The following is a 12,704-nucleotide window of genomic DNA, read 5'->3' on the forward strand; positions in this document are numbered from 1 at the left end:
GCTGCATAAACTATATGCCACCCTTACAATGGGGTTGTATTGCTTTTAAGGTTTCTGTGTCGTAAATATTGGTTAATAGTATGTCAAAACCAAAGATTTTTACGATGGCAAATTTTTGCTTGGGCTCCCGAGTGGCACAGCGGTCTAAGGCCCTGCATCGCAGTGCTAGAGGTGTCACTACAGACCCTGGTACGATTCCAGGCTGTATCACGTCCGGCCGTGATTGGGATACCTATAGTGCGGCGCACAATTGCCCCAGCGTCGTCCGGGTTAGGGTTTGTTCGGGGTAGGCCGTCATTGTAAATAAGAATTTGTTCTTAACTGACTTGCCTGGTTAAATAAATACTAACGTTTGAATATGATATTTGATTAAGCTTTTTGAGCATGCACAGCATAGGCCAAACATTTTATGCAAGTTGAAAATGCAGTTATACTTGCTTTGATACACATCAATGGGCGAAATACATCATTACAAGTTTACCCTAAAACCCGGCTACCAAAAACTCCGTCTTTCATGTCCATAAACCCACTGAAGAACCATGCAGTGCACTGCTAACAACATTTGTTATATTGTAATGTACAAACCACAATTCCTTTGCTTCACTCCATTCAATGAGAAGATCCCAGATTAAGCTGTTGAAACAATGCTCAACAATAGCGCCTATGGATCATTTCATTATTTGGAAAGATGTAATCCGCCTTGTTGTTTTCTTGTGGTTGAGTTATCGTGTTACTTGACTCCAGAACACATTTCTCGAAATCAACAAGTGAAAAACAACAACATTTAAAATGTAAATCCATTAATTGGAACAACTCAGGAAACATTCACGAGTTGCAATTGCTATGTGGAAAACTATCAATTAGCGCAGTTTTGGATTAGCACAAAGTACTTTCTCAGACCATGGGAAAATACTGTAATCTTCTCGCTCTTTTTCCCTCAGGCAAAGAGTGGTTTTTGAGCACCCCTAAAGTCCCCCCCCCCCCCATCAAAACATCATAAGAGGAGGTGGCACTGAATGTGACTGACGTCATCATTGAAAACAGGAGAGAGAGAGAGAGAGAGAGAGAGAGAGAGAGAGAGAGAGAGAGAGAGAGAGAGAGAGAGAGAGAGAGAGAGAGAGAGAGAGAAGTATCAGCCGAAGTGAATAAAGTGGGTTGATGCAGCCATTGATTTATAAGACGTTATGGAGAGGATTGTTGATTGCGTGAGGTTTATTATTATACTCAACAGCTAACTAGTAGTCTAGCACTTGATCTTGGAGTATCACAGCTAACAAATTATAAATTGCAGCTAGGCTATACTTGACATAAATTATCTACTGCTGAATTAATACATGTTTTGTCATATAGGTCTAACCATTAACTCCTGTATGGAGGGGGTAGTAACATGTTTTGTTAAGGCTAGACTTGCAGGCCTATGTGTTTATTAATTGTTATGCAGGCCCATATTCCGAATGTAAAGTGCGACTAAAGATCTTGTCATATTTCATGAAATGGTTCATTGGCAGATTATTTACTTCCTCACAGCAGCATAAACATATTGCTCTATAAATGCCCCTAAATAGGAAGGTGTGAAAATTGTTCAATTTAGTCACGAGGTAAACTGCAGTGTACATACAGTACACTCACGGACGTGTTGTCATACTCACATGCTTTTAACCATTTAAAAGGGCATACAACTGGAAAAATAGCCTACGGTTATATCAACTCTAAAACCTAATAACACACGAAACACAACAATAATTATTATACTTTGTATTATTTATATTATTAGCCTAAGCATTAAACATGCTTACGTAAAACTGTAGTTGGATTAAATCCATCAAAGGCTATGTTTACATTTCTTAAGTCCATTGTCTAGCTTGTTTAACTTTTTAAGCAATCTGGACAACATTCCCCTACTTACTATCACGTGAAGACTTATCTCGGGTTCAATAAACATGTTTCCTCGAAGCTCAATGGGAACACTAATGCAAAGGAAAAATATGTCTGCAGACGGCTTTGCTGAATAGTAAGGATTCATATATCCTAGCCACCAAGCCAGGAACGCAATATAAAGCGTAATGGCTGACAGATAAATATTTTTAAAGTCCTACCTGGAATAACGTAAAGATCCGCTTCACTTGTGTTTCCAGTCAGTGTTGATCATTATAAAACAGAAGAAAGAATGTATAGAATGTGACATTTAGAGTCCATGGTTTTCATGTATTCAATTGCAGGTCTGTTTCCAAGTCGATGATCATATAAAATGACCCTGTCGCTTCTACCATCAACTTTCCCATAATATCATCCACAACTTGGCAGTGATTGGCCGCAGTGACGCTACACGTCACTTTGGACACCACTTATCACTCTGCTAACTAGGAAGTTGCGGGAGATGTCCAAACCCACTTGTGCATTACGCTTATGCTCATGCAATATATGCCAGCCAATAAAATTTCTTATTAGAATAACCACTCGTATGCCCATCAAACAGAAGGCATTGATGAGCTAATGTCCTATTTATCTCCGATTTTCATTTATTTAGTCACTTTCTAGCTGATTTGTTTGATGTAGCCTAAATCGTGTGTATTGTGATCGGTGTTAAGTTCGAAAAGTCATAATTTCTGATGCATTGTGTTCAGTGTCAAGTTCGAATAGTCATAATTTCTGATGTATTGTGTTCAGTGTCAAATTAGAATAGTCATAATTTCTGCCTAGCGGTTAGAGCGTCGGGTCAATAACTGAAAGTTTCCTGGCTCGAATCCCTGTGCTGACAAGGTACAATAATTCTGTCTTTCTGCTCCTGAGCAAGGCAGTTAACGACGTGGATGTCGATTAAAGCAGCCCCCGCACCTCTCTGATTCAGAGGGTTTGGGTTAAATGTAGACACATTTTAGTTGTACAACTGACTAGGCTTTCCCATAATGTCTGATGCGTTGTGTTCAGTGTCAAGTTAAAATAGTCATAATTTCTGATGCATTGTGTTCAGAGTGTCGAGTTATTTTGGGATGTAAGTTACAGCCCTCTGCAGCCTAAACAAGAGCAGAACATAAAATAGCCTAAAACAAAGTAGGATATTGACACCAATTAAGCCTAAACGTTTGACTGACTGGTTCATTATTTGGTAAACTAGGTCTTAGCCTGGACTAATGTTGTGCTCTTTGAAATAGTATGTCTCATTCAGTTAACGGAGGCCATGTCAAGAAAACATGAACATATTCAACGGAAGTGGGGCTATTGCTTCTTAACATCTAGCCTACAGGACATTTTGCTACCTCTAATAATGTAATGCAGCTTAGTTTGTCTTGTCTCGACAAACCTAACGAAAAGAACATAGGTCAAATAATTGTCTTTCTGACCTCTTGGAGATATGGGGACCACAAGTCATCAATGTTATTAACCCAACACAATAAGGTTCGCGTGCACAATACACACATAACCTAAAGCGCGAAAAAGACATACAAAATGATATATTTCTTTAAAACCATGGAATAGCGGTGAGGTATATGGTAGAGTTTGGTTGATTGTTTAGTGGCGACACCATTAAGGTACTGTGTGAAATTCTGCAACTGCAGGGTTCTCTAGCTCACCGCTGGAAACCACACGGCTTCGGTCCGCTTATCATGTTGTCAATAAAAGGAGATGGGACGCTAAAGCCGGTCCAGGTGCTGTCTTTCCCTCTCTCTACTAGCCCCTTTTCCAGAACTCGATCAGGCGGAAACTTAAATCTGGCCAGCCAGCCTTCCTTACTCATCTTGGCCCTCTGGTGTGTGTGTGTGTGTGTGTGTGTGTGTGTGTGTGTGTGTGTGTGTGTGTGTGTGTGTGTGTGTGTGTGTGTGTGTGTGTGTGTGTGTGTGTGTGTGTGTGTGTGTGTGTGTGTGTGTGTGTGTGTGTGTGCTCTCGCGTGTTATGGAGGCCACCACATATATGAAAATGAAAATAATGTAAGTATTTTCTACGAAACATAAAATAATAATAATGTTAATACAAATAATAATATGTTGTAATCATATGTTATAATAATTTTTATATTATAAATACAAATACAAATATTTATATAACAAAATCCATTAAAGAAGATTTGGAAACATTTGTATATGCAATGGCACCATTAATTTACAGGAGATCACTCAAACGGAGAAAATAAAAAACAAATACATGAATGATCTGCCTTGATTCCCGAGCCAGAGCGGTGGTAGCAATAACACGTGTCCTACATCCCGAAGCATTTGTTTGCGGCGAGTCTGATTGTAAAAGTCCAGGGACTGACCATGTTACCAACAGTACAGCTGTGATTATACCCACGGCTCGACTGGAATAACTGTTGGATGTTTTAATGGAGTGAGGTATGCTTAAAAATCATATTGTGTTCAATTTGGTTTTATGTTTCTTCTGGTAGGCCTAGACGTTTTTGTGCAGCAAGTCTGTCCATATGGTTTGGGAGGCCTAAAATACTTGCAATAATATTTGTTTGTTATCAGATTGTTGGAAGTAGCATTCAAAATAGCAGGGGAGTTCATCTTTGAGGATATAAATTATAAAATATTAATTTGGCAATCAACTCTCTTTTACAGTCTACTGGAAAGCCTCGTGTCACCATTCAGTTATGACATTTACCTTAACCTTTAACCAACCAAACATATAAAGCAAATTACTTGTAAATACTGGTCCAGAAAATAGCATAATCTAAATAAAGTTATTAGTAGTTATTTTAAGGCCAATTGTACTTTTATATTTGTTATTTTTCTTTGTTTCTATTTATTATTTTTCTCTTTTTCTCTTCTCTGTTAAATATTCTAATAAATCTATAGCTGAGTGTTTCATTTGTTGTTCCCTCCCTCGTCCAGGCCTTGACTGGGACATTAGCTGCATACCCTCGGGGTGATTGGATGCAATTTGTTCGAAGTCGACAGCCACGTCCTGCATGCTAGAAATACACTTTTTCTCAACGTGACAAGGCTGAGTTCGATCTCAATGTATTTTAAAGTACATCGGGCGGAAAGACCCTCCATCAGTAAACCTACCCTCTTCTCTAACAGGACAACAATATTATTCCTTCATTTGCACAAAAAATGCCCAGGACATGCATTTGAGTATTCCTACAACAAAACCCTTGATAACATTCATAGACATGTATTGGAGTATTCCTACAACAAAACCCTTGATAACATTCATAGACATGTATTGGAGTATTCCTACAACAAAACCCTTGATAACATTCATAGACATGTATTGGAGTATTCCTACAACAAAACCCTTGATAACATTCATAGACATGTATTGGAGTATTCCTACAACAAAACCCTTGATAACATTCATAGACATGTATTGGAGTATTCCTACAACAAAACCCTTGATAACATTCATAGACATGTATTGGAGTATTCCTACAACAAAACCCTTGATAACATTCATAGACATGTATTGGATTATTCCTACAACAAAACCCTTGATAACATTCATAGACACGTATTTGCTGCTGATCCCGCCAGCGTCCATGCTCGATGCTTTTTTAACTTGAGAATATAACAGAAGGATTGGCTCTTACTCCTTGGCCCTGGTAATAAGATTAACTATAGACAGGGAAGAAGTAAAATACTGAGATTGACACCTTCCGACTACTCTCCACTCACAATGACTTTGATGCAAAGTCCTGGCTGCAATAATGAACCAAATTGTATAGGGGGAAAAAGGTAACATATTTGTCATTTCCACGCCACAAAAGTGGGGAGTTAGTGAAGACGTATATGGCACCTACGATGACAAGGGGAACATGCACCCTAACAAGAATAGCAGCCATGTTGACAAGACAAATGAGGACACATCTCCTCTAACAAACGAATCACTCTCAACGCGGACGTCCAACACCGTTCTAAGTGCCGGAGTGTTTAAACATGTGATTACACCCCTCTCTCCACAGTCCGAAATTAATGGCCATAACGCACATAATTAATCAAATAAAACTGTATTTTCAAACGCCTTTTACTGATAATTATTTGTATTGTTCGATCAGATTTGACAAACGGTATCCCATACGTGTCAGATAACACTTTGACTTGCCTTTAAATACACCTACGGTGTATAATGAGGCATGAGGGCTATGCTCATGCAGAGGCAAGAATTGTGTCGGTGGAATGTTCTCTTCACAGCACGCTGAATTAGAGAGATGGAATTATTTACTTAATTAAGCCATGAGGATTGCAGTTTACCTCGGTTGGTTCCCTTCTGCCAATATAGTGAAAATTAGATTGCGATTTTGAATAGGGTCGTGATATGTTATAATAGGTTATATTTGCTACAGAAACTAGGAACACTATTGATCTGATCACCATGTGCTGAATCCAAAACTTGTTTGCACCCCACGCCATAGTTCTAAAGTATCAAGTCCAGATTCCACTCCATAAATGGTTATTTCCTTTCTCATTTGATCAGTAACATCAGGCAGGCTGACCTTGATCTCGAGGTCTGATCATAAATCCATAAAAAGTGCAGCATTCCACTATGCCCCCCCACCTATGAGACAGACCAAGCTAGGGGCCAAGGCTAGGGGCCAAGGCTAGGGGCTGATACTTCTCTCTCTCTCTCTCTCTCTCTCTCTCTCTCTCTCTCTCTCTCTCTCTCTCTCTCTCTCTCTCTCTCTCTCTCTCTCTCTCTCTCTCTCTCTCTCTCTCTCTCTCTCTCTATTTCAATTCAGGGCTTTATTGGCATGGGAAACATGTGTTAACATTGCCAAAGCAAGTGAGGTAGATAATATATAATGTGAATATATAAAGTGAAAAACAATAAAAATTAACAGTAAACATTACACATACAGAAGTTTCAAAACAATAAAGACATTATTACAAATGTCATATTATATATATACAGTGTTTTAACAATGTACAAATGGTTAAATGACACAAGATAAAATAAACAAGCATAAATATGGGTTGTATTTACAATGGTGTTTGTTCTTCACTGGTTGCCCTTTTCTCGTGGCAACAGGTCACAAATCTTGCTGCTGTGATGGCACACTGTGGAATTTCTCTCTCTCTCTCTCTCTCTCACTCTCTCACTCTCTTTCACTCTCTCACTCTCTCACTCTCGCTCTCACTCTCCACCTCCACATGGGGTGACATTATCTACCAGGTATGTTTTGTATTTGCCTTAACTTGATTTATCACCTGTGGCATTATGCTAATATATCTTCTGAGTGTGGAACATAGCTGTAGAATTTAGTTTAGCCAGGAAAAAGATTGGATTTGGAACTTACAGGATGGGGATCTATAAGTTAAGTTTCAAGCTGATATTATATAAGCCTACTACAATGTTGCTCAGCAAAATGGCTTGCTAGCCTTGTATATAAAGTGACTGTAATATGTTTTCTAGCTGACTAGGAACAAATCACCTGTTCTCATGTATAATGGACACAAAGCAAATCCTCAAGCCTAGTATCTCATCCTATCCTTTGCAGTGATCACGAGTCCATTCCCCTAAATTAGACTCAGTGATAATATAAAGCAGACCAAATTCAGCCTAGATGCTTTGAGCATTGAATTAGTTTTTCCCTGATACACCCCCCACCCCTCCCCATTCCCCAGCGACTTCTTCCATTAACACTGCAATCTCAGCCGGTGCTTTGCTCCATGTACACTCTATTGTGAGGGAATCAGCATGTTGGGTCCACGGCGACAGTGACCCCTGGCAATTTGCTGAAAGTGTAATTATTTTTCTCCCTCTCGCAAAGATTTAAAAGATTGCATTTCAACTAAATCCATATCAATGCTAATTTTCCTGTCGAGGCAGCTCCAGGTGCTACAGTCCAGTAGACTGCAGTGAAAGCGAAGTGTGCGTGCTGTGTGTCACAGAAAGGGGTACAGCATGGCTCAAATGAAATGACACCAATATCTCTCCCAAGAAAACCGTTTTATTCTCAGCTACTACATAGTAAACAAAGGAGTCATGCTACATTAGAGTTAAACAACCGTTTCTTCGTCTCCTTTCTCCTTTTAGTTACCAAATAATACTATGTTTATATGAGAAAAGACATTTATAAGTGCGTAATTAGAATAAACAGAGGTAAGCATGGTATTTAAAACAGCAACACACTAAATCAGACAATAAGAACGACAAACCGTCTAGAAAATAGACTTACAATGGAGAATGACCATTTCTTTAGAATAGACATTTTGATAAAAAGTAGATACTTTGAAGATAATTGAAGACTATATAGACTATATCCTATATAGAATGTAATTTCTGTTAATGCATAGGAAAATCAGACTCCCTTTATTTGGTTATGATCGAGCCCATGGAGTGTTAACTGTCGTTCATAGGCAGGTAAACACACACACACACACACACACACACACACACACACACACACACACACACACACACACACACACACACACACACACACACACACACACACACACACACACACACACACACACACACACACACACACACACACACACACACACACACGCACACACACGTTCCCTTGGATGGGGGACATTTTTGAATCAGTTGATTTCATTTATTCTTATTTTATTTTTCTTGTTTCATTTTAAGTTCAGAGGCTTTTTTCTCACTTTGAATGAGCATGAATGGCCGCCTAGTGACAAGTCAGCATAAGTCCTCACTTCGTCTAGGCTATTGTGGTTTTATGTTTTTAATTAAAGATGGTTCAAAGCTGTAGACCACATGAAGAACATTACAAATTACACTACAACCCCAACATATGTGACCGACTGCCATTATCTGCGGGATGAAACAATGTATACTAAACACAATTCGACCAAAATTTTAGTTGAATGAATCTGTTGTCTTGAGAATAGGGGCACGTTTTTCGTTAGTCATGCAGGTTTGTCATGATAGTTTTCATATTTCTTTGACATCTATTGATTTCGAAGCAGCTGTAAGACTTTGTCTCAAGAGAGAGGAGCAGTCACAACGCGTTAGTTTAATGGCACAACTCGAACGTTGGGAGATAGCGGACCACGTGAGCAGTGGCATATTTTCTTCTTTATAATAACGCTCAGTAATTATTTATTAATTATAAAAATGTAACAAGCAAATACAACCAATGTTTTTATAATACATTTCAACATTTGTCATAAAATTAATGTTCCAAGCTGTTTAGAATTGCTGTAATGCTGTAAATGCTGTTCCTCGAATTCTGAATTTTCTTAATCACTTTGCCGTTTTTTCTCCTTTTAAGTGTGTGCAAATATATACATTTTTTTTAAAGGGAACCAAGATTGTATAGTAGGCTAAGTATGACTATTCTATGCACCCCTCAGCGGCCTATACACTGCCAATACACATTCATGTATGATACACACTTGTATAAGCTTTCTGCAGCTCCATATTCAACCATCTCAAAATAATATCTAATGCATTGGGGTCAGGTGACTACATATGTTATTCTCTATTTTGGATCATATCATGTGGGATGGGATCCTGGCCTCACCTCTGACTGCAGCACATGATAACATGGTCATTGACCCATGTTCATGTTATCAACACATCTCCCCAGCTGCATGACCATATACTCAATGCAAATACTGACATTTATTCTATGATACAAATAGAATCCAAAATGGTGACCACTGTGCCATAACTTTGTCCGCCTTGTTACAGCTACACTAAATCAGCTTGTTGCTAATGTATGGTAGAGGCCAAACGATTAAACAGGAATGACGTTAAACTGGTTTGAATAAATGTTAACTACTTTACTCCATGACAGTGGTTGTCTATAGACATAAAAAAGTAAAACGTGCGCGCGTAAATACGCATAACTCATGTGTCAACGCGAGATTCCGGCGTCTGTTTGGGTTGTCCGCATGTTTCTCAAACTAGGATCAGCCATTCGTTTGAAAGATTAACATGTCAATTGTCTGTCATGAATTATGGCTACTTTGGTTTAACTTTTGGGAAAACAATTTTATTCTACGTGGTGGAAATATATTCTGGACATACATACCTTTGTGAATGATCTGTGCGTGCATTTTGACTGAAAACACAAATTATTCCACACAACTCTAAAATAAGAAACATTTTGTGGCTGGATGCTCCATTGCCACATACAATCAACACAGTGTTTACAGATGTTAAGAGACTCCTCTCTCTCTGTCCCATAATTCATGCATATATTCAGGGGATTGGGTCCATGCTCTCACATGCACAAAAAAGACAGGATAAACATGCCACTGCTTATTAAGGAATAGTAATTGTAAATAAAAGTTATTGTTATTTTTGTATTGTCTGCAGGAATAGCGGACTAGCCTACTTGTGCCAGGCCTAAGGACTTTGATTAGCGAGTATAGACAACAGATGGAAAGTTAGGACACTCAACAGACCTTAACGCTTACACAACACTCCACAAATGAAGGGCTACAATCAAGTGCTAAAAACACACAACAGAGTTCTGCATAGAACAAAATCAGCATTTAAAAAAATAATAGGCACGCTCAGTTGATTGTTCTGTAGGCCCACTAAAGCAGTTTACCGAAGTACAGAGATCAATTGAACTAACTCTTTCAGAAAACAAATAGCTTTGTGGATAAAAACTTTGCTTATTGCTTCACTTAAGCTCTCTGCTTAGTCTACTTGGCATAGCAATAGTTTCTGTGCATTCCCTGTGCATTTTTCTGAGGCTCACCAAAGTATCATTCTTAGTAAGGTAATTAGTAAGGTTAACGTTTGGGGTCCAATGATTTTGAAAATTCCCTTGAGAGTCGGTGGCAGTATGGTAAACAGTTCAGTTGCCTCCGTCGTATGCAGGGTTCGTCCACCACTGCTACTTCCTCACACTCACGCTGCAGCAGTTGCCTGGTGCTTAATGTTGGAATGCCCTCTAGCGGTAGAAAATAGCATACATCCATGGGATGGCTTCAGTTACCGACGATTCAAATAGTCTGACATCACTTTATTTGTGGTTTTTAGTTTTTAATAGTAACGTTTTGATGGAACTGAGAAACGACACAATGATTTTAAAAAACGTTTTTTTGGCACAGGTTCAAACTTGTTAGTGAGCTATTGGCACAATTTTATATTTCTTTAGAATCAAACTACCACTTGCATTTAACAAAAACCTTTTAATTACTTGAGTTGTGGACTGAAAGACACTATGTGGTGTTGAAAGGACAGCTCATTTTAGGTCGCGGCCTCAAAGCCATCATTGTTTAGTAGCCTAATAGTTTACTGCAATGCACGAGGCTACTATTGTATATTATATTATGTAACATAATATTATTTCTCCGTTTGTATCTTTGGAACTGTTACGTAATGAGTAATGGACTGAGGGGTCAAATCCATGGTTGTATTTGGTCAAACACTTTCTTCATACGCAAGCAGTTGATGTTGAGTTGATCAGCCATCGCTTCAGAAATATGTACGGTACATATCGTGTGCTGGGAGGCCGTTGGATGGTAAGGCACAGTCAATTACATTTCTTTCGAGATCATTAAGCGCAAATATGGCTTGTATTTTAACAAGACTGGCCGTGTATTTAATGAGGGTCAGGGAAGGGTGGGAGATGTTTTAATGGACCCGTGTTTTTCCTCACCACATCACTGTCCAGAGTATTAAACAACCGGGTCCTCAGCAAGGTCTCTGTTTGCGCGCGGATAGAAACACTTTAAAAACATATCAAATACTTTTAACTCCAATAGTTTATTGGATTGTGAATATTGATATGAACAAGTAAAGACCTACCTGAATAGCCTGGTGGAGATGCCCCTTGGGGCCACAGACATATTTCGAACAGTTACACAGGGTAGGGATAGCCTACATTTCTGGGCTTCGACTGCCCTTTCATTATGAGCATTGTAATTGTGCTTGAGAGAGATGGCATGATTAGGAAGACCTCTGAGAACATATGCAGGCAGAGGTGCAGCCAGCCTGAAAATGGCTTACTCTATGGTTGTTATTCACTGCAACTTGTAGATGAAATGAAGCTGTTTTCATGCAGAGAGATTGTTAGGCAGTAGGTTAATAAGAATAACCTATTATCACCCTATCACTTTGAAGAAGCTGACTCTTGTTTTGCTCTGTCTAAACCATGCCTAACTATTCTCCGCTTAATTTAATCCTCTATCTCTCCCCCCAACATGCCAATCCTGGGTTATCTGAATGCTGCAAGTATATTTCTAAATTGCAGATTTTCTGGACTGATACAAACTTTGATTGCCTGTCAGGCACACATAAGGAAATAATGCTCAGCTAAATGAGGTGCTGCACGCTTGGCTAAAAATTCTTAATGATTTTTTTTTTAATAGTCTCCATGAAGGAGGCAAACAATCTGAAGGGTTGTAACATCCATAACATCCATAACAGTTCAACAGACAAAAGAACCAAAGTAGCATCCTGAAAATTCAACTAATGATTTTAAAATGTACATTAATTCTGCATTTGGAGGGAAAAGGGAAATGTCAGTCCCATTTGAAAGGTTAATCATTATTCACCCATAATAAACACATTTGGTTCAAAGAAAATGTAATTAAAAGATTTATCTTTCACTGGACACACTTACACAATATTCTTCCAATTAGGTTTTTGTCATATTCCCACTGATAGACGAAACTTATGAAATCATTGCAGCAAAAAGATTTCATTTAGACTCTGTAGAAGTCAGTAGTCGACAATAAAACTGCAGATAATAAAAATGCACATTCATGTTACCAGTGAACCCAAGGTCATACAATAGCAAGGTTAAAACTCCTAACGACACAACA

Source organism: Oncorhynchus masou, chromosome 22 (genome assembly GCF_036934945.1).
Source record: "Oncorhynchus masou masou isolate Uvic2021 chromosome 22, UVic_Omas_1.1, whole genome shotgun sequence".
Taxonomy (NCBI): domain Eukaryota; kingdom Metazoa; phylum Chordata; class Actinopteri; order Salmoniformes; family Salmonidae; genus Oncorhynchus; species Oncorhynchus masou.